This window comes from Euprymna scolopes, chromosome 3 (assembly GCF_053919585.1).
Source record: "Euprymna scolopes isolate OS-2025 chromosome 3, ASM5391958v1, whole genome shotgun sequence".
Lineage (NCBI taxonomy): Eukaryota > Metazoa > Mollusca > Cephalopoda > Sepiida > Sepiolidae > Euprymna > Euprymna scolopes.
This window is the reverse complement of record NC_136484.1, coordinates 137,999,699-138,025,384: the sequence shown is the minus strand read 5'-3', so window position 1 is coordinate 138,025,384 and position 25,686 is coordinate 137,999,699. Positions and strand designations below refer to the sequence as shown.

Below are 25,686 nucleotides of genomic sequence, written 5' to 3'. Positions count from 1 at the left end.
TTAAATTTTGATCAATAGACGCTGAGATTTGGAACATATAAAATTGCCAAAAAAAGGTGGTGTGTGTGTGTATATATATATATATATATATATATATACATACACATACATACATACACACACACACACACTGATAGCAAAATTAAATATTGAAATACTCATATCTTTGGTTCTATGGGATGAAACTACATAAAAATTTGTATACTTCTGGAAAATTATAATACTATTCTATGCTTAAATTTTTATGCAAATTGGTAAAAAAAAAAAAATTTCCAAACCAATAAAATATGCCCAAATTTGCCTACATTTGTAAATATAGTGTCCTGCAGGCCAGCTTCAATTTTAATGCATCAGTTGTCTTCCCTGTGGTCTTGCCAGGCCACTAATATATTATACACGCATACACTTTATACAGGCATTAAAAATGATTTCCACAAATCAATATTTCGTGTTCTAGTGAATTTGTTGGTACCATTGAGTGCACTGGAGTACTGAAACAAACTAATTTATTTGGAGCATTTGAAATGTTTATATAAAGTTTATTTATAACAAGCAGATCAGCCCCGCTTTGCTCGAGCCCTATGTACTGTTTTTAAGTTTATGTTTATTTATATATATATTAAAAATTTGACTTATGTCTAAAATTTCAAGTGTTTAGACCCAAAATTGGCGGAGGTGTTTGGTAGAGTCTGCAAAAGTCAACTCTTTCAACTTTGACCTCTTGGCAGCCAAAATTTCGCCCAAAAACTGCTTAAAAAGCTTGCTGCATAGCTGAATAGCCTTTATGTAAAATTTCAAATGTTTAGGCTCAAAATTGGCTGAATAGTTTGCTAGAGACTGCAAAGATCAAATCTTTTGAACTTTGACCCAAAAAGCTTGCCCTATGTCTGAATACACTTTATGTAAAATTTCAAATATTTAGACCAAAAAATTGGCTGAGTAATTTGGTAGAGACTACAGGGGTAATTTTTTTTTTTTTTTTTTTAACTTTGGCCCTAATTCTGACCCCTTAACATTTGTCGTTTTGGGCTCAAATCAAATTAAAAAGTTTGATCCATGTCCAAATAACCTACATCTAAAATTTCAAGTGCTCAGACCTAAAATTGATGGAGGAGTTTGGTAGAGTTTTCAAAGGTAAAATCATTTAACTTGGACCCCATGACATCGAAACTTATGGCCGAAAACAGATTAAAAAGATTTTCCTAAATCTCAATACCCCTTATGTCAAATCTCGAGTCTGTAGACTGAAAATTAACAGAGCAGTTTGGTAGGGAAATATACACACAGACAATTTCACTCTTATAGATTGAAAAATTACTGATTTCAAAGTTCATTTCCTTAATATATATATATATATATATATATATATATGATGATGATTGCAACGTCTTGTCAGACGAGTGCCACTCCCCCAGACATTTAAAATCCATGAGCCCAAATGCCTGAGGGAGTATCTATACAAATATGATGTTACAGAGTCTTAGCTTTGTACGACAGCTAAGTCTCTCTCTCTCGGTTCAAAATGTTGAGATCCAGTAACAAGCAAGAGCAAGATAGCCAGCAACAAATTAAACTGCAGACCAGCTTAATGCGGGTAATGGTCTTCCGCTTTATGGTTTTTTAAATCAGAGATTTGCTTCTTCTAGAAAGGTTGCCTTCACCACGGCTTACGGGAGCCCTCTCTACCCTAATACACATATACACACACACACACACACACAAATATACACGGTGCTAGTTGGCCGTTGACTCAGAAAAAGAGTTCATTCGCCTATATATATATATATATATATACACGTCATTGTCTACAGATACAGGTTGTCTATGCTTTAAAGGATAACGTTATCCTTTTATTACTATCCCTTCATGATGTCAAAAAGCATCTTCCTAGTGACTTTTTTTTTAGATGACATCATCCAGTGTGCATGAAGATGAACAAGATAACAAGCACACAATTTCCCAATCTTTAACAGTATGTAGGGGTTTACGTTAATCTAGATAAAAGGATCTTTCTTCCTCTCTCTGATGATGTCACTAACTGTACCCGATTATCATTCATCCTTAATTTAATGTATAACGTTATTTTCGAACGTCATCCAATGTGCATGGAAACAAGATAAACACAATCCACAGTTTTAGTAAAATACTAAACAATTGCATTTTGATGTGTTTTACTTGTTGGTTTATTTTCATGTGTTAAACGATATTTAATCCAGTGCTGGTCATACTGAGTCATCCTACTAGTTGCTTATAAAATTTCATACATAATCAAAAATTTTCTTCAAAAATTTTCCATAAAATACATATGAAAGAAACTGATCGGTAATTACTTTTAATTTATCAAATTTTTTTTTTATATAGTGGAAGAGAGTTGAATGCCATTCATATTTTTTGTGGTACTTGCAAGCATTGGGTATACAAGAATTGAGAGATAACCAGTTTGTGTGCAAAAAGTGTATGAATGGAGATGGATGAGAAGTCAGATGTGGAGAAAAAAATATATGGATGGTAAAGTTGAGGTTGTTCAAAGGTTTGGTTAACATTAGTGATATCATTGTAACACAGGACAGAGCTGATGCTAGTGTGATTGCAAGAGTTAGAGTGGATAATGTAAGTTTAAAGAACTTCTGCCATTACTAACCAGCAAAGTGTTACAATTAGCAACTAAGCGAAAATCCAACTTGTAGCCTCTTATAATTTATATCTAAAATTCAAAATCTTAGGTTCCTCAGTTTTTTTTGGGGGGGGGCAACGTCATCGTACATGTCTGCTAGTATATCAATAACATTTTCTTTGTTGTAAATAAATCCAAATACTTGTTTTGAGCAGCTGAATTTGCAAGAGACACAACCAAAAAATTTACTTAATTTACATTTGGTAAATTAAAATCCTTAGTCATTAAAATTAAGATGTCTTCAGATTTATCTGTTAGAGATTAAGTCAGGAGACAGTGATTAAGGCCTGTGACCTGTTCTGAGATTGAGTTACAATAGTAGACTAAGGAAGAGTCTATGAGCATGTATTTGCAGTATGATGTATAGAAGTGAAAGCTAGCCAATAAGGGTTGAGGACATACATTGAGAAATAATATGGGTATGTAGTGTGAGTTCTAGAGATGAACTTAGTTCTGATGACTTAAAAAAAAAATTCAATTCGGACATATAAATAGATATAGTCAGTTGGAAGAGGAAGGTCAAGGAAAACATAAGGGGAAGTGGTAAGGATCGTCTTGAAAAAAGGATAAGATCTGGCCAGAGACAAGTTTGGAAGTCAATTTTTAAAAGCTGTCCAACACATGCCAGCATGTAAAAAGGGGACATTAAACTGAATATGATATTATGATTGCTAATTCCAAATATACAGAATTCTTAATGTTATTATTGCATTTGTAAATCATTCATTTGACAAGTATTTCAAACTTTTAGGATGCATTTCATCAGGTCACATACTTTTACTAACATTCAATATGATAGTATGTCTTTAGATCCAATCCTTAGTTTATCCATAAATTTTGTTGTACCCTCCCAATAACAACTCCCCTGTCATGAAGTTAACCATTCTAAAAATGAATACATTGGAGGGAAAAAACAATGTTATTCGTACACCAGCTGTTTTAACTCTTATGTCCATTAATTGTTTTATAATTTTTCACTGTTGTACTAACCTTACTGTGAATTTTAATTTATGATTATACATATGTAAATCATTTACAATTGTATAATATTTTTAACAATGCTATTTTCAGGTTTTAATTTTTAATTCATGACATGTAAAACAGATGTTAAACCAATGTCGATGATGATGACGATTTATACTCTTAAATAATTTTGATAGTTATCCATACTTGGTAGAATTGCAATTCATTTACCAGCTATGATTTTTTTTTCTTTTTTCCCAGATAGCCAATTACTACCAAAAGAGATTTTTTCTTATAGCTCTCTTTAAGAGAATTTTATATTAACTTCAAAAATATGTCCTACCGTAGATCTATTTAATTCCTTCCACATTTCGTTAACATCTAAATGTACTTGAACAAGAATCCGGATTGATATTTTATTTTTCTGATAGCAATTTTTTTTTCAGAAATTTTAGATTCGTTTCTGATTATATAATCAAAATTTACTTTCACTTCAATAGAAACATGAACATTTTTTTTTTATTAAGCATTCATTATTTGAAGGAAAAAAATAATCTAATATTTTTTGTAATCTATTTCAAACTAGTTTATATCTTCTATCTTCTGATAAAGTAGAGTGACATGTTCACTTATTTCAATTCCTAAAATCAATCAATAAACCAAAACTACATTTAAAAAAAAACAAAAAAACATCTTTTGTTATTCATTATTGTCATCTATTGGTTTGTGTTCAGAAAAAGAAAATTATTTTCAATTGTTTTTTGTTTAGTCTAGTAGTAAATACTGTTTATTTCATAGTTTACATTTTATAATTAACTAAAAAAAAATAACTTATGTATGCATAACATATCAGTCACCAATTCTTACATCTCCATACTACCTACCTTTTTCAGAATTCATTATTCAAGCTTTGAGATTAACGCTTTACTTCACCATAGTACATTTTCAATAAATTACTGGTTTATTAATATTAAATTACTGTACTAAATTAAAATAGCAAAAGCAGATCTTTTTCATTCTTAACAATTACTAATACTTTTTATTAACAGTACAGAAATTTGACAGCAATTACACAAATGGACAATTCTATAATATTTTCCTTTGAACAAAAAAATTAACATAACTAATGTCTCCACCATGATGAAAAAAAATTTTTTTTCTTCATTCATTATTTTTTCATCCATTAAGTTGACATATCTGCTACAATAATTTGTTTTCTAAACCAGCATTGAAAATCTGGCACTTTAACCTCTTATTAGTTTATGTTTGAATTTCATAATAATCTTAGGTTCTTCAGTTTTTGAGAGCAAGATCACGGTACAGGTCTGCTTGTATATCAATAATATTTTCCTTGTTGTAAATAAATCCAAATAGTCGTTTTGAGTAACTGAATTTGCAGGAGACATAACCAAACAATTTACTACATTTATCTACATTTGGTAAATTGAAATTATTTGCCATTAAAATGCCTTCAGATTTAACCAAGTCAGGAGACTTAAAGATTAAGGTCTGTGACCTATTCCAAAATCACCTCAAGATTGTCAAAGGTGAATTGATCAAGTGAAAGTGACAGATCAAGTCATAGAGATAAACTAAAACTTTTTTTCTTCAACAGTAATCTTGTGAAAAGATATCGTCTGCACCCTGTATATAAATCCTCACAAATCAACCAAACTTTTATTATCTTTTAAAACTTTCAAAACTATCCCAAATTTCATATCACAAATAAATTTTTAATTGATTATATTTGTTAAAATAATTTAATATAAAAAATGTTATACGAACCTTAAAAGTTTAATCTAAATAGTATTTCTTCTGATAAATCAAACTTTGATTCTGATTAGACAATTTTTATTTGTTATTATTGTATAATGTCATTTGCCACAGACTGTACTACTTTGCTGCCTGTTACTTGTTAAAAAATACTTAAACCAGTATCCGGCTATATGTTAATGAACATTCTTAAATAATCACCTTCAACGCAAAGAGGAATAACTCATTAAACGACAAGGGGTTATTCACTTTTAAAATAGAAATATTAAATTAAAAATAAATAAATAACAAAAATAAAACACATATTGAAACGAATAAATCCTGTACAATGCTAGTGTTGTACAAATAGCTATTCCTAAAAATTCTGTATTCTTATGAATTATTGAACAATATTCAGAATCTGACAATATATTTCACTGTTCTTAATTTCTGTATGTGTGTTTATTTATTAGTGTCATTTGTAGGGTGATCTTCCCAAAATGCTACCCATGGAATCATTAATAAAACTTCTCAATCCTTTCTGTAATCCAACCATGTTTGGTACAAATCAACTTCAGTCTATGATTGTCCACCATGTCATGAATGTGTAGTTCTTCATTTTACTGTTGTTCAATTATGGGGACACTTTCATGATCGTCTCATCAGGAAGTATGATTGTGAATGAGCTTCATGTTTGTCAGAGCTTAAACTAAATTTTAATCTGAGAGAGCAGTGCTAAGAGAGGAGTGTATCAGTTATTGACAATTCTGGATGCTGTATGCAAGTACAGTTAACATGAAACGATAATAAAACAGACTATTGAGTATTCATGACAAACTTGGTGGACAAGTCAGGTATAGACTGAAGTTTATTTGTACAAAATATGGTTGGATTGCAGAAAGAATTGTGAATTTTATTAATGACGATCAGTGCTACCCAACATTGCTAGAGGCAAACGTGCATTACGTTTCTATAAAGACTTCTATCTCTCTCTCTTTATCATTCTCTTCCCTCTCCATGTCTCTCTCCTCCAAATCTCATTCCTCTTTAGACACACAGACAATGCTCTTTTATATATTAGGTTGGTGCAAAAATGTTTTTTGACGTTCAACTATATATATATATATATATATATATATAAACGGCATTATTTTTGCACCAACCTAATAAATAGATTCCACAGGAATAAGTTGGCATTCTCTTTCCAAATTAGTAATTAAAATGGCCCAGCTGCCCCCTCACCCTAAAGAATAAAAAATTTTTTTTTTTTTTTTTTTTTTTTAAATCTTAGATATTATTTATTCAAGTTAATGCTGATCGAGAATATATTAATTTTGTGGTTGTTTATTTTGTATTTTTTTTAAAAACTTTTTGCTGGACATACACACAGACGTTTGCCTTTTATATATATATATATATATATATATATATATATATATATATATATATATATATATAGACAGAGAGAGAGAGAGAGAGATTCCATGAATGACATTTGGGGGGAGGGGGGTTACCTTGCATTTACTATACTATTCACACAACCAGTGTTTAACAAAAGAGAAACAATAACTATTGTAGCTTGAATATACTAGCGGGGGGGGGGGGGGTACCCGACGTTGCCCGGGTGTTTTGAGGTGTGTGTGCTCGGGGTGGGGAATCAAAACATAATAGGCGAAGTAAATATTAAATATTAAAATGTTAAAACTTAAAAAAAAAAAAAATCGAAAAATAAAAAAAACACAAAAAAACTAACGTAAGGCAAATGAACGCTGTTAAATGTAAAAATTGGAAAAACAAAAAAAGGAAGATGTGATGGAAAAAAGAAAACAGAAAAACGAACGGTAAAACTTCTTTAAAAAATCTGAAAAATACCCCCCCCCCCCAAAAAAAAAACACGGGGAAAAATGGCTTGGGGGGGGGGGTACCCGGCGTTGCCCGGGTGTTTTTGGGTGTGTGTGTGTGGTCGGTGAGGGGGTGTTAATGAAAACTTAAGAATAAGGGAAGTAACAAAAACTAACACAAGGCAAACGCGAAACAGAAAAACGAACGTTATGTGAAAAATGGCTTAAATAACCCTGCTTCAATATTAAAATTTTAAAAATCGGAAAAAAAGACATCTCACACCACGATTTGAACCCAAAACGTTTAGATAATGAGGCCGCGCTCTAAGCAACTGAGCTAAGACGACGTCGACGGAATTGTGTCGCTTTTTCAAATATTTAAACTAAATCAGGTTACGACGTCGTTTGCGCATGCGTAGAACCAAACTCGTCATGAGAGAAGGGTTTTTGCTGACCACCCCCCTGTATAAAACTGCTTATTTCAGGGTGAAGAAATTAACGTTTTTGGCCAATTTTTCGATATTTGTCGGGCGATGGTTGGAAGTTTAAAATGATACCGATCTGGCGAAAATCCATGTGGAAAGTTTTTGCGAGACATACAAACACACATACAAACAAACATACACACATTTTCGCTTTTTTATATATATATATATATATATATATATATATATATATATATAGATTCCATGAATGACATTTGGGGGGAGGGGGGTCACCTTGTATTTACTATACTATTCACACAACCAGTGTTTAACAAAAGAGAATAACTATTGTAGCTTGAATATACTAACCTATATTCTTAGTGTTGCAATTTAAGATCAATATTTTTACAAATTTAAAGAAAATGTCAAAAGAACATAACTTATTTTCACAATGTTTTGACCAATGTAATTCCCAACCTTCGTCAACCTTCACCAGATGAATCATTTCAAACTCAGAATATACAGAATTTCAAACCAAACACTTTATTTACTCTCCAGGGGTAGATCGTTCTCATTCCATCAGCACAGATTGGGTAAAAGTTTAAAGTAATTTTTATTTTATTCTTAGTATCGCCTGTAATGAGGATTGAATCAGCAACTCTAAATTCCATATAGATTTCCAAATTCAAAAAGATATACCTGATGGACGTTAAAAGTAACTACAGCTGAAAAGTTGTGAATATGGCAACCAAGATGAGACAAATAATCCAAATTCTTATCTAAAAAATTCCAATACCGAATATTCACTTTCTTTTCATAGTGCTATGTATTGAAACCACATTTGAAGAAAGATTCATGTAAAAAATATCTTTTTATAACAAGTAAAATTATAAGACAACTTAATGCGTCTGCCATTTTTTTCTTTTTTTGCAGCAATGAGAATTGAATATATTTTATTTACTATTAATCAAACAATAATTTTAGTTGGTGTCAGGAAGGGCACCTAGTCTATAAAATACTTGTTTTAGTTAAGGAAATGACTTCCAAAGAAACCCAAAAAGATAAGTTTGGAAATCAATTTTTAAAAGTCGTCCAACACATGCCAGCATGTAAAATGAATGTTAAACCGAATATTATGATGATGAATAATGCAACAATAAAAACTAAAATTTTTGAATTCTTATAAATAAAAAGAATTTGGAAATTAAATCCACTAGTAAACCTACCTGATAATATTGTGTCAGAGATGGGTATATTTGCTGATGATACAACGCTCTATAAAATGCACAAGGAAAGAACGGATATATATAAATACAAGACAATGGCAGAATTGTTAGAAAATAACCTCTATACCGTAGTGGAATGGGGTTGCAAATGGATGGTAACATTTAATGCTAATAAGACTAAGCTGCTCTTCTTTAACAATTACAAGAAGTCTCCCCAACCATCAATATCCATGACAAATAACACCCCTGAAAATTCTTCCTTCAAATTCCTCAGCTTAAGATTCACTGGTAATATGAACTGGAACAAATACCTTAAGGACATTGTGAAGGTTGCTGCAAAGAAAGTGGGTTCCCTCTATCAAGCTAGAAGACTACTCACACCTGAGCATATCCTGTACTTCTACAAAGCCAACATCCGCCGATGCATGGAGTATTGTTGCCACATCTGAGCTGGTGTATCTATCACTAGCCTCCCCCTATTCGATAGGGTAAAATAAAAAAGTTTTCAAGAAAAAAAAAAACATTCCACTGTCAAATAAGCTCCATTTATTGATTTAATGACCAAAATGATACCATGATTAAATTTAACTTTAAAATTTATCTTAAAAAAAAAAAAAATCATAATTTATTGGAAAAAAAGAAAATTGAAAATAGAAAGTATGATTTTTAATTTCAAATAAATTTTATTTCAAAACTAATTTCTTTGAAACAACATGCATTCCCTTATATTGGATTATTTGAATTATCTTTCCAAAAATGTAAATAAATTTGAAAAAAAAATGAAGGGGGGGGGGGACAAAAATGGAAATAAATACTCGTGGGCAACACAGTAGATACAGCTAGTTTTCTATAAATTATTTTTTGTGATGAAAAAAGTAATGTATACTATTCATTTCCAAAATTATATTTTCTTTATAAATGGCAGCTAAAATGCACACAAAGAAAATTAATATAAAAAAAACCTAAAAGATGGCAGATCTTAAATGGCATTACAATTTTTTTAAAAATTCAAAGTTTTAACAGTTTCAATATTCTTGCTTTGAAATCGGTGTATGAGGTTGAACTTGAAATACATGTAATTATTTATGGTTCTCTTTAATATTTTATTCTAGAGAAGAAACAAGAAAAAAACAACTCTAAAATCTTGAAATTTGATTGTTGGGACATAGGCAGTTTTTTTGTTTGTTTGTTTGTTTTTTTTTTATTATAAATCTTGTTTCATCTTCATCAAAGTAACAAAACAGCCATTTAAAATTTTGTTTTTACAACTCCAATTAAATGAAAATAAATAAAGCAGAAGAAACAAAAAGGTGAACTTACCTTGGATTAAATGTCATAGTTTTAAGGAAGGCAACATGTGCACTAATATTAATTGCACAAAGAATAATAAGTGCCCTAACATAAAATGAATAAAGCTACAAAAACAGTAGATGGTCAGCTAAACCTGTACGAGCAGACAGATATCACGGATTGCTTTGAAGGGGTAAGAGAAATATACAGGTGAGAAAGAAAAAAAAAAAAGAGAAAGAGAGAATCTTTGGGATAGAAATCTAACACACCTAGTCTGCTTTCCTTTGGATAGACAATCTAGAGTTTTCCTTTTCCACACATTAAAAACCGATCCTGTGTCCAACTTTGTGCCCTTGGGGGGAGGTAAGTAAATAAGAATAATTTCAGTGCCTGGTTTAACGGCCAGTGCAGTTGGTCAGAGATCCGCAGGATGAAAATCAAAGAGAGAAAGAACGTTGGAAATAGGAGAGAGAGAGAGAGAGAGAGAGAGAGAGAGAGAGAGAGAGAGAGAGAGAGAGAGAGAGAGACTGGAGGGAGGGGGGATAAGACAATGGCTGCTGCTTTTTCTTGACCAGAGTAAGAATGTGGAGAGGGCAGCTGCTTCTGCCACGGATGATGATTAAAAGGGACAAGACGACGAAGAAGGTGATTGAGGAAAAAGGGAAACCAGTGACATCCTATTAAATGTACAGTCAGCATAACATTTACAGCTGCTAATCTTGGCTCTTACAATCATTACTACTACTACTACTACTGCTGGTAGTGTTGTAGGCGTAATATAAATTGAATAAGATCCGCTTCACATCCAGGCAACTTGTTACTCACAATTGCGTAATACAGTTTTTTAAATTCATTTTTCAGAAAATTATTACGATGTATTATATTTGGACTTCTATTCTCATTTTAATTCTTATATTCACAACGTTTCAGCCGATATAATCTCCAACTTTTTCTTGGTGCATCTTTTCAATCTTGAGAACCTTGTAGGAAAGTTTGTGAATATTTATGTAAAATTTAAGAATCCGTGTGGAATTTCAAAGGGAGACCGTTATTTAATCTGTTGTAGTAAACCTTCTCATTTTGTCAGCCATGACCAGATAGTAGTGTGAATTTGTTAGTTTTAGTATAGTTTTTAATTTACACAAACATTTCTGACTACATAAGTGCATACATATCTCAGCTAAATCCTAAGATAGGCCAAAGCTTTTTATATAGCTGCGTGAACTAACATTTGTTTCCCTATATGCTTTAATGACATAAAATACATGCTGAAGTATTTCTTCCTGAGATTGAGTTATGTTTGAAAAAAAATCCATTTTAATTAACTGTAATTTGTAATTAACTGACAAGTAACTATTTATTTTGCGTTCTTTCTCATAATTTTGATTCAGTCACTCTAATAGTTTTTAATATATTCATGAGCATTTAAAGAAAGAATGACTTTTAATGCGATTTACATTGTGTTCGCACACACCATAAACAGGTATGTAAATTAGATAGCAAAAGAATAAATTTCTTTACTTCTATATTATCCATTTTCAGTAATGCAAGAATTTCTTAACACATGTGAGAGTTTGAATTTTTAAATTAAATCAAAGTGGAACAAATAGTGGTAGTTGTGTTACAAGTCACAGGTATGTCCAGTATATTACATATAAAATGCCAGTTCTCCTGTAAGAGATGGCTCCCTGATTTCTACTTTCATTTTTCTCACTTATTTGCCTTTATTCTTAACTAGCATTTCAGCCCGGCGTTGCTCAGGTGTTTGGAAGTGTATGTTGAGAAAAAAAAAAAAAAAAAAAAAGTCAATTTTTTTTTACTTTGACCTCTATTATGACCCCTTAACATTTGTTTTGGGCTTAAATCCAGTTATTAAGTTAGATCCATGTAGATCCATGTCCAAGGAACCTATATCTAAAATTTCAAGTGTTTAGACCCAAAATTGTCGGAGTTTGGTAGAGTTCTCAAAGGTCAAATCGTTGAACTTTGACCCTTTAACAGCCAAATTTCTGGCCGAAAACCGATCAAAGATTTTCCCAAATCTCAGTATCCTGTATATCAAATTTCGAGTCTGTACACTTAAAATTAACAAAGTTATTGTGTTGGAAAATGTACACACACAGACACGTTCACTATATATTAGATTCATAGCAATGGGCCAACATTAGCGGATTTTTTTTTCTACCAAAATAGTCATTAACATCTTTTTTTTTTTTTTTAATTGCAGCCTTACATAATCCAAGAACAATGCTGGATGAGGGAATGCACACTGAATCATCAACTGAATGCAGGAACATCGATAGTTGGCAAGATAGCGACTCATGAATGGCAAATGGGTTACAAATTATATTGTGATAAAGTAGGTGTTTTCATTCTTAATCTATTTAAAAAAAACTTTTTTCAATAAAAACTTTGGTCAATAAGTGATTCGGGATGATTAAAATTGTTTCTCAAAGAGACAAAATAACAGTCTGGAATCCTGTAGCTTAACATTAGCTAGAGACTTCACGTTAAACCAGTGATGGTTCGTGACTTTAGCATTTGAGAGAAGCAGTTTCAGAAAATAATACGATAGCAGGTGTTATTTTGTGTGTTATGCTTACATCTTTTTTCTTCTGAGTGACTGTCGTTTAATTGTTATGACTTTCCATTTCTTGTAATAAATAATTTTACCAAGAATTCTTCATAAGTTTTGGTTACGATTATAGCTGATGGCTTTCAAGTCATCTATTTTTTTTTATAATTTTACCAAGAATTCTTAAGTTTTGGTTTCAATTATAGCTGAAGAAACTCAAGTTATATTTTTTTCTTCATAAGTTTTGGGGTCTGTTCAAGCTTGATGCACGCAAGTCATGTGGATATTTTTTTTATTTTTGAAATCACAACTTTATAATATAAGAATCGATAGAAAATTGACTATAATAATGAAATCTGCATAAATTAAAATATATTTAAGCATATTTTATGATGAGGCTACGCAGAGTGTCCCTGCTAGCTTAGATAAATACTTTTGTAGCTTTAACAAAAGAGCTACAATAATATCAGGGCATTTCCATTTATACTGAACATCCAAAGAATGCCAACATCAATATATTACATATGAAAGAGTCTGCTATGGAATTTCCACAATTTCTTGCTAGTTAAGAAAATGAATAGTAAACAGACCCAGGGTGAATATTATCACAACTAAGTATGAATGGTAATGTCAGAAAATTAATTTTTTAGTAAGAAAAAGAAAAAAAAAGTACTTCAATTATGGATTTAATAAAAAGATGCCAGAATACACAAATAAATGGTTACCAAAATCTTTCGCACACAATTGTCTTTAGTGCTGATTTAGCTATAATGTCTACGTACTTAACATTTGTTTCTATGTACTCATTCTTTCAGACAATACTCACATCATTGCTTTCCATGCTGGAAATGTCTCATCTGCGCTGCTTTCATAGTTACATTTTGATTTTCATAAATAAGGTTATTGAAGTATAACTTGCAATTACTCTCAACTGAAATATCTACACATCAGCTTATCCAACAAGAACTGTTCAATATGTCCACACCACCATAGGCATCAGACACGTGGAACTGAGTTCAGTCTAGGCACCTTCAACCACAATAACAGGGAATCAGAAGAGTCAAGACACATCACAAATGACACTGCTATGATTTGGTGGATTTTCTGGTGTGCACCTTGATAGTTCTGACTCTCTGCTATTAGTCAACCGTTCTCAGATTGACGTTGCTCTGTGTTGCAACTGCCTGTGTTGGTATGGACATGTTGAACAGAGCTCTTGCTGAATTAGCAGTTGTACACATCTTAATTGAGGGTAAATAAAATTATACTTAAACAATCCTTTTATTTAGAGAAATAAATATCTCCATCGAGGTAAACAAGGCAAATGCAGGCTGAGGAAGATTTTGAATGACTTCAAGTAATGACAAATCAAAAATAACATAAATGATAGAATTTCATGGGAAAAAGGTATTTCATACTGCCATGATCAAGGTGCAACGTTCATCTGACGTGGAAAAGTAACATTAAATAAAAAGAATGCTATATATGTATAAAAACAAGTACACATATTAATGAGCATAAATAAGGAGTGCTAGAGTTGGACAGAGGTTAGATGCCACTCAAGTGGTGAATCATCACCTGCAGGTGCCCTATCAGTATCATTGTGACAATAACCAATTCAGAATTTATGTTCTTCATATATCACTAAAATAATGTGTTCCTATGTAATGTTGTATTGAAAAAGAAGTATAAACATTTTGTGTAGAAAGAGTTTGTGTCATGTGAGCTGTTGAGAATCATTTTGAAGATTCTAACAAGTTTTCACAAATCAGAGGACTAAGCATGAATCTTTATTTACTTGCCTCTCTGCAAGGGAAAATTTATAAACAAAGTTGGTTTTAAATATGAAGAAAATTCAGTTTCCCAAAACGGGGCACTCTGACCTCCCCCCATTTTTTTTTTTTTTTTTTTAAATTGCCCCAGTCTAGTAGCATTTATTCTTTCACTGAAATATGAAATAAATTTCAGAAGTTACAGATATAAATGATAAGTAATATTCAATTCCAAGTCACAGTCTTCTGAAGGTTGAAGGTTCAATCCTCAGTGCAGGGCAATATTAACAATACAATTACAAATTACTTAAAATTTCTACCCGGTCATGGCTGACAGAAGAAGTTACACAAATTGGTTAAATAAAGAATTCTGTTAAAAATTCTGTACAAATTCTCCAAGTTCAACAAGATGCATCTGAAGTACTTTGGCGGTTACATCGCCCGAAATGTTGCAAAAACAAGTCAAGCATGAGGGGTTCCCTCTCCACGATTAAAAAAATTTACTTCCACCTTGACTAATGTTTGTGCAAAATTTAAAATTCAAGGAGTGGTTATTGAAAAAAGTGCAAACAAACGAATGGACGAATAATTTTAGGGGAATTTTACCCCTATAATGGCCCCTAGGAGGACAACCAGTTATCCCAGAAAATCCGTTCTGGCAAAACTTTCACCATGACTAATGTTTGTGCAAAATTTCAAAAAGTCCAAAGCATGGTTAATGAAAAAAAGTATGAACGGGAGTAAATTACTAGGTCCAATCCCTCCTTTGTCAGGGGAACAATAACATCTAAGATGAGAATAGTTGTCCAAATAATCCAATTATACATTTTAAATTGGGCAAAAGGCCATCAAAAGAATAGAGTGAGAAGATAGGAGACCGTTGGTCACCCTCTATCTATTCTACTCTTAACTATATTAGCAGTCACCACAATACCATATTTACTCGAGAGGTAGTTCTACTGGAAATATCCCAAATTGTTGGATTTGTGAGTGTGTGTGGAATAAACTGAATTTCTTTGTAATCGTGGAAGATAAGCAACTACATCTACTACCTTTTCTGACTTGAATTCTCACTTATTCAATCAAGATTTACATTGTCTGTGTCTATACATAGAACTGGAATAGCACTGAAAGCAGTGGCTTTCGTTGCTTGCCTACTATATTAATGTTTCATATAGACATTTAAGATTTTTTTTAAATATTACACATATAATAATAATGGTAACATTTTTTAATAATTAAAAAAAATAAAAAATATCACACAAATTATTTATCCTGGAAAAAATGTCTAAGGCATGGCCACTTCACCATTTATATACAAAAAAAATAAGCTTTCATCAAATTAAAATGATATAAAATCATATTGATATACATTCTTAATTGTTAATGTGAAGTTGAATAGATAGTCTTGTCATATATTCCACATTAACAGCTAATAAATAATATTGAATTATATGATGAATGATAGAAATTGTTACATTTTGAGAAATGGTTATTTAAACATTTAGAAAAAAAATAACTGAAAAAATTATTTATTTATTGCGGACTATTATCCTCATCTTTATTAGTTGTTTCACGTTTCGGCCATCTATGCCTCTGGCCTTTGTTAGGTGGTAACCGCGACAGGTGAAAGCCAGAGGAATAGTTGGCCGAAACATCGTGAAACAACAACTAAAAAAGATGAGGATAATAGTCCGCAATAAATAAATCAATAAATTATGCTCATTTCAATAATGAATTCCAATTGAAAAAAATATGAAAAAATTATCTATTAACGTTTGCATTTTTATCTATTAATGTTTGCATTTTAGATAAAACTAGAAAAATTTTGTAAATTGAAAATAGGATTTTCATTGCTTGTCATTTTATTAAAAATACTAGCATGGGTGCCCGGCGTTGCCCGGGTGTTTGGAGGTGTGTGTTGAGCAAAAGAAAAAAAAGAAAAAAAAAAAAAAGTGATAGTAGGAAGGCAGGCTCGAACCGGTACTGCGAAGGAGGAAAAGAATGGGGAAAAAATGTGACGTCTTTGCTGTTACAACCACTGTCAAACCGAAAGTGACGTAGGTTTAAATTAAGGTTAGACAATCGAAAAGAGGGGATGATTTTCGAAAATATCGGCGAAAAAAGCGACCCCTCCCTGTAGAAAAATGGCCAATTGAAGGTGAAGGAATTAATGTTTTTAGCCAATTTTTCAGTATTTGTCGTCTGAAGAGTCGAGCTTCAAAACAATACTAATCTTGTGAAAATCAGTCGCTTCTGTTAAAAGGTTTAGGCAGACATGCATACATTTATATATTGGTAAGCAAAATTTTCGACCAAAACCGATTAAAAAGCTTGCCCTATCTCTGAATACCCTTTATGTAAAATTTCAAATGTTTAGACCAGAAAGTGTCTAATTTGGTAGAGACCTCAGGTCAAATTTGTTTTAACTTTGACCCCTATTATGACCCCATAACATTTGTTTTGGGCTCAAATCAAGTTATTAAGTTAAATCCATGTCCAAAAAATCTATATCTAAAATTTCAATTGTTTATACCCAAAATTGACGGAGGAGTTTGGTAGAGTTCTCAAAGGTCAAATCATTGCTTCATCTTTTTTTTTTATTTATAGTATTTTGATAAGGTTTGTTTTAATATTGTACTCTATTGCATTTTCAATAAATAATTGATAAATAACAAATCAAAATAAAAATGTGTAAGCAACAGTCATGAAAAACACCCAAAGACAAACATGAGAAGCCACACAATTTTATTAATGGAGAAATAAGGTATAATTTCCTATTTGGGGAGGGGATGTCTATTATTATTTATTCAAGTTGGAGACGGGGTATCCTACTGAATGTCAAACATTCACCCACTAACTCAGATATTCCAACCAAGAGATCTTTTTAAGATTCTGATCATCCCTTTAAGTGAAATTATTTACATTTCTCTTGCACTTGGTTCACCAGGTATATTTTCCAGATAGTGTTTTAAATTCTTTTTTAAGAGTCCAGTTGCCCCTATAATTACTGGAACGATAGAGGTCTTCCTAAGATTCCAGTTTCTTTTCATGTCATACATAAGACCTTCTCCCTAACTCAACATCATTGGGGACTAACTTTTACTAAGGTTGCTTCTTCCTTATCCCATATCAATATGCCAGGTTTTATGGTTCCGTTTTCTAGATATATAGTTGTAGGAATTATATAATTATAGTGGACATTGTATAACTTATTTTCAACTGCTCTTTCTGATAAGACAAGTTTTCAGAAATTGTTGTACAGGCATCTAAAATTGTCAAAGAGTCTTGAAAATTCTGTATGTTCTTGCTATACATCTTATGAGATGACTGATTAATTTTTATGATTTCAGGTTCAAATGAACAGTTACAGTAGGAAGTGGAATACACCCTACTAAAGCTTGATTATCACAGCTGGTGAATTTCAAAAATGCAGTCGGGACATAAGGACACTTTAGAAGAATGATATGTAATAAAATTCTGTTTTAAACTTGGAAAAAATGCCACAGAAACGTATGGCATGTTTCAGTCTGCTTTTGGACCATGCTGCATGAATTGAGCATCAGTTTTTGAGTTGCATAAAAGATTCAAGGAATGTATGAAGTGTGAGGGATGATCAGGTGTTGGCATAGTAAGGATGTCAGAACACCAGAGTTGATTGGCCAAATAAAGAATTTCAGGGATAAGGACCGTAGTGTGTCTATAGAGACAATAAGTGCACAGTTTAATGTCAGTGTCGGAACTGTATACAGATATCAGTGTTTGTGAGGAACTGAAGATGCAGAAGATTTGTGCGAAGTTTGTCCCAAAGATGCTGAGAGAAGATCCCAGGTTATTTGACCAAGATTGGCATCAAGAGAGTTTCTCACCCTCTCTATAGACAAGACCTTGATCCCTGTGACTTTTGGTTATTCCCTAAGCTCAAGAAAAACCTTAGAGGCTGTCGTTATGAGACAATTGAGGAGATGAAAGAGGCTGGTGAGAGTCACTGACATGTTCACACAAGAGGATTTCCATGGGATCTTCCAGAAGTTGTTCGAATGGTAAAAGTGCATTGCAGTCGGAAGAGATTATTTGGATGGGGATTAAAGTTTCATGTGTGTACTATCAATAAAAGTACCCATACGGAAAAAGTCCGGAAACTTATTTAAGGCACCTCGTATATGTTCCCAGGACTTGCTGCTCCATTCAATATTCAACTTTCTATAGATCATTCAGTGGAGAGTGGGATCACATTTTTTTTTTTAAATAAACTGTAGCAAAGTATGTTAATATAATACAAATAACATGCTACAACAATAACAAGTGAAAATTGACTAGTAAGAATCAAAGTTTGATTTGTCAGTTTAAATTCCATTTAGGTCCAACAGTTTAAAATCTAAAATAATTTCCAATATATTTGTGGATAACATTTTTAGCTTAATCCAATTCCAAATTTTTTTTTTACACAGGCATCACCACATTATCAAGGTCAAGAGGCCACTCGAGGATAAGGGTTAAAGAGTGTACAGTAGAAATTGGACAATATAGTAATCATTAGTAATGGAAATTCGGTAAATTTGTTAAGTAATATGGAACGGCTCATCAAGAACTTGTTTACGTTGGACTTGAAGACAACCATATTGTAGTCAGCCGGAAAACAGAAAACAATTCCACAGGTGTGCAGTTCTAAGAAAGAAGCTTTGTTCATAGAATCTACGTTTAGGTTTAGGCACAGATAAAGAGTGGGGGGAATGAGTGTTTCTTGTGAAAATTTGGCAAGGGGGGACCATAGACTGAAGCTCAGTCGAACACTTTCCATGAAAATAACGATACATCAGAGACAAATTTGCAACATCTTAGTTTAAATGCTACACATGTAAATGTTCAAAAGAAAGCAAATCCAATAAAAATAAAACTTGAAAATATTATCAATTTTAAACTTCAATAATTTGGTTAAAAAAAAAAGAAAAAAAAATGAAACTGATAAGAAAGAAATGTGTTATAGAAGAGTGATTCTCATTAGCAATTCATTTCAGCTATCATCCTCCAGAGTCTCATTTCATCTTTCACACTGCCTAAAGCAAGAATTTTTAATTGCAAATCCTAAGAAATATTGGTTTTACACCCTTCAAAAAAGCGAACAATATTGGTCACGCTATGTCACCTCTGCTTACTCTAGCATTAGACAAGTAGAAATAATCTTAACCATTTTTAATTTTGCAGGGTATCATAAGTACATAAGTAACTAGTCATAAGTATTAATATGCATACATGTTCCTTCTTAAGAGACTTTTTACTCACATAATGCTTATGATAAAAAACATTACTGTATATTTCCAAGTTTGTCAAAGATGACTTATCTTCCTCATCTCTCTCTCTGTAGAGTTAGATTTTACATGTTTAGATTGCAAATTTGAATCTTAAATAGAATGAGAAAATTAAAGCACTAATTATGCACCTTTATTAGCACTAATTTATTACAATGTGACATTAAAGTACAGTTCAAAACAAATATTACACTTTTTGAAAAGCAAAGAAAACATGTCATATTTTGGTTAAAGTTCAAAATGCATCGCTTAGAGGATCTTTTGCTAAATACAGTTCATAAAAACAAAACAAAAAACAAACAATCTTGAACCCTCACAATGGCCCCTAGGTGGGATCTGTACCTAGAGACACCTGAATACTACTTTAATTCTGACAATCAGCTCATACTAGGTGTTAGAGGCATCTTTCTCAACTGCACCTCACATTCAGTAGTTTATAGGATTGCAATCAGGCAAGTTGAAGGGAGGGATCAGATGTTGGAACTGCTGAGTTTGGGGAAGTTATCATCAGACAGCCATTTGTTTTCTGGAGTCAATTCTTGTCACATGTATGGCTTTCCCATGGCCATCCTCTCCATCCAGTGCTTGACAGTGAACAACAATTCAATGCATCTGAATTTAGTGTAAGTTCCTTTTCAAAGATTTGGAATGGCATAATGTAGCCTTTGCTGGAAACATTAAAAAGAAACATTACAATTTGAGGGTACTTGGTCTTTAAGACACGCAGGACTTTGCATAAAGTGTAAAGTAACCACCTGTTCTACATATTGTGAAATGAAGCAGAGCATCCCCAACTTGACTGAGGGTTTGACCTTGTTGAAGTGTTACTTGGCTTTAGTAAAGCAGTTCTCTTGGGCTTCGAAAGCAAGTAGTTGGCTTTTACGACTCTTGTACGAGTAGTGAAAATTCTCATTCAGCGTTTTCTTCGTAATCGTCATTATAATGTCACTTTCTACATTTTTTTTTATTTTTGCAGTTTTTAGTTTTGTTGTGCAGTCAAAAAACACCTACTATGACCCTTTCTTCTAGCCACTGCTGCCACATCTTCACAATTCTCCAGTTCACATCTCAAAGGAGCATCGAGTTGTAGCAAAGATCACCAAATTTTGAATCTGGCACTAAATCATGATGCAGTTAACTCTCTTCCAATATTCCAGTGTGTTCCAGTCATCTATGGTCCGTAGCACTTAAGCCTACTAATAGCACATAGAAGTACCTATCTATTGCACTTTACTGTGATTAAATATCACAAATGAAAGTGTGGTGTCGGATTTCTGATGTTTTTATTAAATGTGAACTGGGAATAAAAATGTATCTATGTGTAGGTGATAAGCTTTAAAGAAAAAAATAGAATAATCAACCTTTTATAAATCAAAAAAAAATTAACCTTTTTTCTGATTGGTCTAAAAACTTTTGGTTATTTCGAGCCGCCACAAAAAAAAGAAATAAAAGAACTGCCATCTGTTAGCATAGAGAAAGAAAGCAATTATTAATGATGACGATACAGAACAGTAAAGAATGGATTGCTACATAACACCGTTGTTCCAGCACCGTTCGTGTTCTGCATAAGTGCCAAAGCGATTTAATGTCCTTTCCTGATCCTGGTGAATTTGAAGAAAGAATCGGATCACTTTAAATCATCCTTCTAATAGAAGGGAGTATCTGAACAGATAAAAAAACCAAGTGTATTAAGTTTTGTAGGTCTATCTAATCTCTTGAAAACCTTCACTAAATCTACAAAAGAATACCAAAATAATGATCACTGTAGTGGTGATGGTATTAAACTACTAAATTGTATATTGAGAGAAAGGTTTGTGTAGAGGGGGGGGGGGGTCGTGTGAGTGACACCATGGCAAGAGTTGGCTGACAATATTCACCTTTTCACCAGACTTATCAAATAATATGAATACAAACATAAGTACCCATACACCCCCCCCACTCACAACAACCAAGGGTGGACTTGGTTTCAAATAAAAATGTCAGTTTTTGAATTTCAGCTTGCATCAAAAAGTCCGTGATAAATGAAAATACAAGCTTTGCATTATCTGTAGTGAAGAAGGTATTGAGAGAAAACCTTGGTTGCCAACCACCTAAAAAATGTGTAGCATGCACTGCTTGTGGATAAAGGCAGGCCCAATTCAGGCGTGATCAGAGCCCCTAGTCTCAAATTAATGATTGGTAATGATTTTGCCGGATGCGTGATTTTTGTATACAAAAAAATTTAAGTGCCAGGATGTTGGGCATAATACAATTTGCATACGCACCATTACATTACATAGTGGGCTTAATTGGGAGGGGGGGGGGTCAAGCAAACATTTACCTATGTATACCTACAATGTAAGTGGTTATGCTTTTTTAGCTCTTCGAGCTCATTTTGGACATCAAAATAGGGTGGTATACCATGGTAGGATGTTGGAAAGCTAATATTCAACATAAAAATTGTTCTTTTTAAGAGTTCACGGACAAAAGCATAAATTTGCTGACAGACAAAATTTAGGCATTTCCAGACAAACTTTAAATGCCTGTATCTTTAAAAACTGTTCTTGGCCTTCGGGCCGGGATCAAAGTGTAGTATCTGTTCCGGCAGATACTGCACTTAAGATAATTTGTACCAGTCAATGGAGGGGAAACCCTCTATACTGGGACAATTATTATTTTTGGTAACCAGAGTGACCCCTTTTAGGGGAGCTGGTTTTTACCTCACATTAAAAACGGCCTTGTGCCTAATTTGCTCAGTGGGGGAGCAAATAAATACCAAATAAATACCATCTTTAAAACTATTCAAGCTAAGAAGACAAATGAAACCTCTGCATGAAACAAGCTTTTCAAATATTCAGTTAGAATGAGAAAATAGACTACTAAAAAGGTTACATAATGAAAAAACTAGTTCATTAATTCAATGTATCAGATAACTGATCGTGCATCATAATCAGTCAAAAAGCACAACAAAGACTCATATTCACTATTGCAACCATGAATTGCAGTTTTAAGCTACTCACAACTTCTAATGCTGTGACCTAATGAATTGCAATGTCTGCAGTTTAAGTGTTCTCTTGTGTTCATAACAATGGGATCACTCTCGTCTTAGTCTGTTAATACAATCTGATAAATTGTCAAATTGGTTTGTCTTGAGACTTGTTTATCCGATACGGACATAAAAACTTGTTATTTGCCTCAATGCCAGATTCTGTATAGTTGAGCAGACTAATATTGCCATTTTCTGCAATTAACTCAGTACTGTGCCCTAAAACAACATGAGCACTTGGAGTGATATCAATCCATGGAATTAAACCAACATGAAGATATGTAGTGTGAACTCGTCAATTTTCACTTTCCTATCTGAGTTAATGATGGTTAAAATGACAGCCATGTGCAGTACCAGTTGATCAATCTTGGCTCTTAATTCACTACTATTGATTCCTTGGGTGACCAGTTTTCGGGTTGGGTCTCGAGGTTGTAGAAAGCGGGCAACTGAAGTGATGCAAACAATTGGGCAGATGTAAGTTGCAAGCACTGGAGGTAATGGTACTTCACACTACTGTACAGAGTTGCAAGTTTTTGTACTGTTGGCCTCAGCTCCTTAAATTTCAACAGTGTCATACGATGGAAGAACATCAGCTCCAGCATCTTTCAGGAGTAAATGAATGTCTATGTAAATCCGTTTGGTCATTTTGCCACTCTTGTAGATGCAACAATGAAACATATCGGTTTGGGATGGACTCATTGTGCAGGATAGAGTACCCCACTTTAGCAACCTCTTTGTTTTGAAGATATTTGTTCTTCAGACCGAAGGCAAACATTTTGGTAGAGGAAATGTTCTGTGCTTGAGCAGCAGCTTTAGTCGAATCCATATAGTTGCTCAGTCATTGGCGTTGTCAAAATAAAATAGCTTAAAAACAGGATTTTCCAGAAAACTGCTGTTTTATGGTTTTTCTGATGACAAATTTGGATTCTGCACCCTAAAAAACATAGGAAAAGTGGTCTGGATGATGAAATTTGAGTAAGAATGACAAGAATTATCTGGATTTATAGTTTAAACAGTCATTGTGGATTGTCCAAAATTATGGAAAAATAGGCAACTTCAAATTTTTTCAGTATGTTAAAATTAAAATGGTTCCCGAGAGTGAATTTTTTCACCCAATTTGATAATGATAGCTTTCTATGTCTATATTCTTATTTGTGAAGCATGAGAAATTTTATCTTGGGGCTTTTTGCAATGTTTCGTTAAAATATACCTGGCTAGGGGCAAATTTTGAACTTTTTTTTTTTTTAATGGAAAAAAATGCTCATTTTTATGGTAAATTTTGTGAAAAAATCCTCCCCCCTCTCAAAAAAACAGGTAAAAAACTTGATCATATGTTCTATTTTTTATAATGAAGTAAATTTAGGGAATCTGGCATTATCTAAGGGGCTTATAGGATATACTATAGGACATATTTAAATGGAAGAAATTTTGAGCAATTCTTCAGGTGCACCCAAATTTACTCTTCGGTAAAATCACTGGTCACAATTTTGCAAAAATTCGAAATTCACAAACTTCAAACAGGCGTATCTTGAGAAATAATTAAAGTTAGAAGACAAATGAGCCCATTTTTTGCAACCTCAAACTCTGAGCTATTCAAATATATAGGTTTCATAATGATTTGAGGAAGTTGCTAAAAATCCATATGTCCGCTTGCCAGCCCACTGTGCATTAAACACCCAGCTCCAGTTTCAAATAATTATATAAACATATTAGTTTCAATGGAAGAGAGAAGCAGTGATTACCAACAAAACAGGAAGGAGTAACTAGTGTGAAATATAGAAAATATTTAAAAAAAAAAAAAAAATGGCGTCAATAAATGTCTGTACCCTGCAGGAGTATAAAATAATGTTGAAACATCTGTTCATATTGTGGGGATGGGAAAAATATCTACTGCAATTTAAGGAAATGTGGTGAGGAATATCTTTTAGATGTTGGTGAAAAGCAATAGCAAAGGAAATAAGGAAATAGAACATGGTGAAAAGAAAAAAAAGGAGGAAGCACGTTTAACATTAATAAAGTATTATATAAAATGAAGTGTGAAAGAAAATATACACATGCATGAAAGAGAATTAAAAGGTGGGAGCTTGTTCTTGTATTTAGTTGTGCTTTGTTGTGTGTATGTGTATGTGACAATGAAGGAAGGATTTATGAATAAGATAATCCGTTTCATAGAATTGATTAAAGTCATATGCTGTCTGGTTGTGGGAACTTGTAAAAAGTGTCAGTTTGTAGTTTGTGAGAAAAGAAAGTCATGTGATTGACATCAAAGTGTCCAGAGAGTGGAAGATTCAAACATGCCTGTTTTTGTATTCTTGTCTGACTGACAGAACTTTTGAAGCTTTTTTTTTTTTTTTTTTTTTTAAATGTTTTAATTTACTGCAACCCTGTTAGGTATTTTTCATATTTTTTTGATGTTTTTGTTATGTTATCTTCTCAGTCAACAAATGCACATAGTGATAGATAAAAGATGATCCGAAATTAAATGAAAGAGAAAATCTAACCAACATGCAACAAGGCATTTACATTATTTTGACACCATTCAAACGGTTTTTTTTTTTCATTTTGGTTGCATTTTCACATTGTTTCAGATATTGTAATCGCCAACCTTTGTTGGGTTTCATTTATTATAACCAGGAGCTTCTACTACTATCCAGCATAGCATTACCACTGTTGACTAAAAGAGTCTATCAGGCAGGTCTATGCAATATAATAAAGCGAAACTAGTGACGGCTGAGAATATGTTGCCAAGAGAAAGAAATGATATGAGAATGATACAACGGATTTGTAATGGGAGTTTTAAAGACATGCTTGGATTGAGTGACATCAGAGGAAGA

General features: G+C 32.7%; 1 protein-coding gene and 1 long non-coding RNA gene across 6 annotated transcripts in view; one reads left to right on the top strand and one right to left on the bottom strand.

The window, feature by feature from the left end:
* Positions 1–25,686, bottom strand: part of LOC145259194 (ADP-ribosylation factor GTPase-activating protein 1-like) — a 175,767-nt gene that overhangs the window by 60,205 nt on the left and 89,876 nt on the right. The gene's annotated exons all lie outside the window — the stretch shown is intronic.
* LOC145259241 (uncharacterized) overlaps positions 10,704–25,686 on the top strand; it is a 55,112-nt gene continuing 40,129 nt past the window's right edge. For 2 of the 3 annotated variants that reach the window (XR_013864144.1, XR_013864143.1), the window contains exons 1-2: positions 10,704–10,816; positions 12,399–12,530. This is a non-coding gene — a long non-coding RNA (uncharacterized LOC145259241). Of the gene's footprint in view, positions 10,817–12,398; positions 12,531–18,969; positions 19,128–25,686 lie in introns of those variants that run through there. The other variant, XR_013864142.1, reaches the window with a different exon arrangement.